We start from the raw sequence: 6,284 nt of genomic DNA, 5'->3' as shown, positions 1-6,284 counted from the left end.
CACCAGTTTCATTGCCCTTCTCTGGACACGTTCCAGGGCCTCAATGTCTTTCTTGTAGTGAGCGGCCCAAAAATGAACACAGTACTTGAGGTGCGGCCTCATCAGTGTTGAGTACAGAGGGATAATTACCTCCCTGTTCCTGCTGACCACACTATCTCTAATGCAGGCCAGGATGCCATTGGTCCTTCTGGCCACCTGGGCACACTGTCGGTTCATGTTCAGCCAAGCATGAACCACCACCCCCAGGGCTGGTTCCTCTTCACAGTCATCCAGCCACTCAGCCCCAAGCCTATAGTGCTGCATGGGGTTGTTGCAGGACCCAGCACTTGGCCTTGTTGAACCTCATCCCAGTCACCTCAGCCCAGCAAACCAGCTTATCTAGATCTCTCTGAAGGGTCTCTCTACTCACAGGCAGATCGACAGTACTTCCCAACTTGGTGTCATCTGCAAACTTACTGAGGGTATACTCAATCTCCTCATCTAGGTCATCAATAAAGATATTAAACAAGATTGGCCCCAGTACTGACCCCTGGGGGACACCACTTGTAACAGGTCACCAGCTGGACTTAACTCCATTAATCACTACTCTCTGAGCACAGCCCTCTAGCCAGTTTCTTACCCAAAGAAGGGATCAGGCCCAGCCAGCATAGGTTCATGAGAGGCAGATTGTGCTTGATCAACCTCATCTCCTTTTATGACTGGGTAACCAGACCGGTATACAAGGAAAAGGCTGTTGATGTAGTCTGCCTAGACTTCAGCACAGCCTTTGACACAGTCTCTCACAGTATTCTCCCAGGGAAACTGGCTGCCTGTGGCCTAGATAGGTATCTAGATTAATTGTCTGTGGTACTCAGTTGCATTTAGATCTCCTAATACATAAGATTATTGATATAATATTAGAATGGTTTGAGTTGGAAGGGACCTTTAAGGTCATGTAATTCCAACCCTTCTACTATGGGCAGGGCCACTTCCCACTGCTTTTGAGCTAGTTATCAATGGAACTCAGTGGGGGGGTCACATTTTTCATTAAGTGAGAATGGAAGATAATTTGTATAGGCTACTACATACGGGACATGGATTCACTATAATGATGGAGCCTGACAAGAAGGAAAATATCTCAGAAGAACTAAGAAGGCTGTACATAAATAAATTGCTGTATGAGAAGCATTGTGATATTGTTGTGTTATTCAGCCTTATTGTCACAGTGGCGCCTGAAATGAAATTTTTTAAGTGTGAGCAAGTTGGATGTTTGCAATATCTCCCATGTTCTGATGCTGCTGAGAGTTGAGTTTTTGTTCGTTTTCACAAGTATTCATGACCAAGTAAATGAATGCTACAGATCTATTCCTTTCACAAACATTCTTTGTTTTGTAAAACAAAACAAAAGCATTTGCTGAACTTCAAAATGTAGAGGAATTTCAAGCAAGGAATGGTACTTGAGGGCAAACTACTTCCTTCTTATTCTAGCCAACAAATGGTTTACAAGTCTTGAAATTACTGAGACATCTTAGAGTACAACAAGTTGATCAAAAGTGCTATTTGGAGAAAGGCATTAAAAAAGAGCCTGTATCTTTGGCTTCTTTGTGCTGCATTTTTTCTTATGTCTCTCCCTCTTTGTACAGGAAAACAACATGATTAAGCAAGTATAACTGCCTTGAAACCACTGGTTTTGTTCAATATGTTTGATTGTACTGTAGTAGCTGGTATATTACTTCTAGGGCTCGTTTCACAAAGATTTCTAAAACTAAGAACAGGTGGGGATCCTTGAAGATTGTAAGGTTATTACTCTACCACTACACTTGAAGTCTTTCAAACAGCAAGGAAAAAAAGATCAAAGGCAGAGAAGAAGTGTAATGTAAAATATAAATGAAAAAATGCTTTTTGTATTGGACTACCATCATTGAAACTATCCCCTAAGAAAAATGTGTTGAAGTGATATAATCATTAGCAGAAAAAATGAAAATCTTTGACTTACATGTGTCTAAACATATATTTCAAAATATCTGAATATTAATTTTTTTTTCACTTTTCTATACTTAGCAGCCTAACAAAATGAGTATAACAATCCTATTTGTACAGCATAATTTCATGATGCCCCTGATCACTTCAAAGTAAGGTGATCCTCAGTCTTTAACAAATATCATGATGCCTTGCTCCAATTCCTAGAAGAGAGAGAAGGTTCTTTTAATATGTGTATATCCAACGGTGAGACTAAGACACAACGGGTCAAATGTTAGCTTGACTAGTTTATTACAAATCCTAGTCATTTAGGGAGATGTGTAAGGGAAGACAAGAAATAAAAGAAAGGAGTCTTAGTAGGAAGCAAGAGAGAGTTAGTCACCACCATGGTCCTGGCATTGTTTGTAGATCAGAAGTTGATCTTCGGTAGTGATGAGTCTCCTAAGAAACAGAAAGAGAAAGCAAAGCAAGAGAAGAGGAGAAGGAAGGGAGAAAAAAGAGAGAAGAAAGGAGAGGAGAGGAAAGGAGTGAAGAGGAGAGGAGAGGAGAGGAGAGGAGAGGAATCAGATTTTAAATTCTTATGTTTGTGAGTATACCTTGAAAACCATAATCTAAGTATCTCCCCTTCCTATCTTCCTTACCCCTTCTCCAAAACAAAACAAAACAAAAACTGGAAAGATGCTTAAAAGATTGTTTTAGAAAATCCAGATTCTGAGTCTGTGAACTCATAGCGTATATAAAATGAGTCTAACAATATGGAGTGAGTTACATACAGGCTTCAGAAAGTTTGGTGGATTAGTTCTTATTGAGAGGTTAAGGAGAAGATATATGAAACTCTATTCTTTGTCTTCTATAGCAAGAATTTAAATGCTTGTTCTTAGTGAAAACATTTTTTCCATTTTCATAACCAAACTAAATCATAAGTCTCTGGGTGAGTTTTTTAATGTATTCAAGTCAGCTGAAAATCTGCTTGTAATTCATGCAGAACCAAATGAAATAATAACATCTCACTATAAAAATATTCACCCAAGATGACTAACTTTAGTGAGAAGTGTTTTGGACAACACAAAATTACAAAAACAAAAGTTATTTATTTCATGTATTTAATTTCCATATCCTGAGATATCAGAAAATCACTATTATGCATAATAGAAAAAAATCCAGTGTATTCAAGTTAGGCAGTGCGTTACTATGATTTTTAAAGGATATTTATCCATTACAACTTTGTCATCAAATATTGCCTGTGCTCTATAGTTATCGTCACTGTGCATTTACATTTCAATTGAAAAAAAACCCACTTTCTTTTTGTCTTCTCTGATTAACATTTTGAAGCTCTGTAATTTTCTTGCTGCTCAGAGAAACAAAGCACCCAGGCTCACAGGGAAAACCCATTCAGCAAGATATAAATATTTGCTATTCAGAAAATCTCAATGAGGGTTTAGTTATTTTAAACTAAAAAAAGAAAATTACTAATAATGATTGGTTTCAGCTAATGAAATGCTTTTATGCAAATATGTGAACCCTAAATATGACCTGGAAACAAAAGACTGCTTAACAGTTACTATTAAGCAATACATTAGGAGATCAATTAAACAGAACTCTTTCTAATGAATAAGCTGTACAAGGGTTGCTATGGAAACCTGGAAAGAGAAAGCCTTAGAATGCTAATTTGCAATTTTAAGAGCATAAAGTATTAGAAATCTACTAGTGGCTAGCTGGAGACTCATGTACCAAAGTTAAAAAGTATCTCACAAATGCTCTCAAAAGAGAAAAGAGAAGTAAAGGAATAGAGCCATGATATTCTTATCCAAGAATTACTTATGAAAAAATAACAGATAGAATAGTGTACCTAAATGGGAAGTTATGATTATATCATTCTGAAATGGACCATCAGAGGGAGCTGGAAGTTGCCGTTTTTCCGTGGAAGATCATTAGTGGTAGTCGAGGGAACACTGAGAGTGAATAGGTACTTTCTTCTCAAAGAAAAGACAGGCCTAATGATACACTTGGGTTCTTCAACAAGCTTATGGCATTTCTCCATTTATAAAAGATATGTAATGTGGACATTTGTAAGGTAATAGGTCAAAAGAATTGGTGGTAGCAACTGTTACCATAAGTATAAAAAAAAAAAGTTGCAACAGATGCAAGTTTCTCCATTGAACAGCCTAGACTGTCCGCCGACTACAATTCTTCTCTAAAAAATTTCATAGTCCGTATGTTTTTCCAGCTCTTCTTTTCCAGCTAAGTGAATAAAATAACTTGAAAGGTTGAGATAATGAGAGAAGATGAAGGCCAAAAATTCATTCTGAAAATTTATTTGTTTGTAAACATAAATTGCTTTTAATTTAAAAGTACTAGATATAAAGGATTTTTTTTAATTATCTGTTACCAGTTTTCCCTAAGCTTATATGTTGAGCAAAAATTAGGATTATATTTCATTTCTTCAACTTCTAGATGTTATGACAGCGGTGATTCTCTTAAATCTGATCATGTGCCAAAGAAAATTTATTTTTTTCCATCGACTTTAGTGGCAAGGTAGTGAAATGTGTATACACTAAGCATGTGATTTGGTACAATGCCTTTTCTGAGACAAGTACATTATTAGATGCTAAATCAGAAGTTGGGAGCCTGCTATTTCTACCCTCGACACTGAAGCTATGTCCATGTTGTATTTTAAGAGGTTGAAGAAGCCTATGCCAGCATCTACATTGACTGGATACAGAAACATGGAAAGCCTTGGGCTTAGGGAATTCTAGAACTCCAGAGCTGAATTTCAGATCTTAGCACTTAAAACATTAAATAATTTTTCAGTGGATAAGAAGGCTGCGGCATGTGTCATGCTAAGATTCCCATTCCCATCTACACATGTATTCATAAAATGACTGCAGAGTCAATCAAATTGCACCAACATTGCCTACTGCAAAAGTAGTTAGAATTTATGGATGGCAGTTGTCCTACAAGAAAAAGTAAAGGCAGAAAGAAAATGAACCACAAATACTCTGCAATCAGTGATGTGGATCTTGTCCAGAGGGATTGTGGAGTCTCTTTACCTGGAGATAATCAGAAACCATGTCAAAGGAGGTTAGAGTCCACGTCTCAAACAGTTGAAGCACCTATAGTGAATTAAAGAGCTGAGGATGAATTCAGGCTCTGCTTCATTTTTCAATAAGCAGAACAAAGACAAATGTTGATGTATTTCAGAGAGATTTTGTGAAATGTATAAAAGTTTAGCAAAATGTTTATTAACTAATCTATGAGTCATCTCAAAAATTATATTGCTAATCCTATTGGACAATGACTGCTATTTTATTGTTCAAAGATCCACAATGTATTTAAAAGAAGTAGACTTCTTAAATAATCCCTCTACCAGTTTAGGACTACTACCTAGGTAGTATAATGCTATACAGAGGTACTGATTGTACGTATTTGCTTTTTTCAAATTATTTCATTTATATTTGTTTGGCATCCAAGATTATATTATAAAAGAAGTGCCTCAGTCTTCAGAAATACAGAGCTGTGGAAAAGTCTTATACTGACCAAAGATTCCGGATTCCTACTGTAGTCTCCTCCAGTTTCCTTTTCTTTAAGGTACTTCAGAGAAGTAACATGAGATTTCTAACTAAACCACGTTTCACTATGAGGCTTAATTTTAAATATACATAATGGGGAAAAAATATTGTTATGAGATTTCTAAGGACAGGATGATTTATATAAAAATTTTAAGAGAGATATGTTATTCAGTAGGTTATAATGGTTGCATTTAGTCCCATCTTTTCACGTGTCTCAAGAAGATCACACAATACATAATCTCAGGGAAAGCAGTGTTTACAATGACATACATTTTCTTTCTGAACTCCTTTCATACTGCACTGACAATTTCTTCTTCCAACAGAATAGATTTCTTCATGTCTACATCCACTGGAATTATTCTCTGATATTATGATAAATGCTATATTTATCATGGTTGAGTGTATACTAACACAGAAGTCTCTCCGGAGATAGAAAGATAGCTTATCAGACTACATGTTGAAAAGACATGGACTGCACTGTTTCCATTCAGATTTCTCCATATGTAGGAGGTTGAAGCCAGCCATGTAAAATTTGCCCTACTATTCTGCAGAGGAAACTTATGATATTTTGGATACTCCCTGCCTTCTTTCTGAACAAAAATATGAAAGAGTTTTTTCTCTTTGTATCTTTATGAGGAATTATCTACTGAGACTGCAGTTGACAATTCATTTTTTTTTTTTCTTTATGTAATGCAGAATGACCCAGGGTATTGAGGAGAATCAGGAATTGCAGACATGGATGCAAGTTTAGTATTA

This window comes from Meleagris gallopavo, chromosome Z, assembly GCF_000146605.3.
Source record: "Meleagris gallopavo isolate NT-WF06-2002-E0010 breed Aviagen turkey brand Nicholas breeding stock chromosome Z, Turkey_5.1, whole genome shotgun sequence".
Lineage (NCBI taxonomy): Eukaryota > Metazoa > Chordata > Aves > Galliformes > Phasianidae > Meleagris > Meleagris gallopavo.
The sequence above is the reverse complement of the archived record's forward strand: the minus strand, read 5'-3'. Positions refer to the sequence as shown.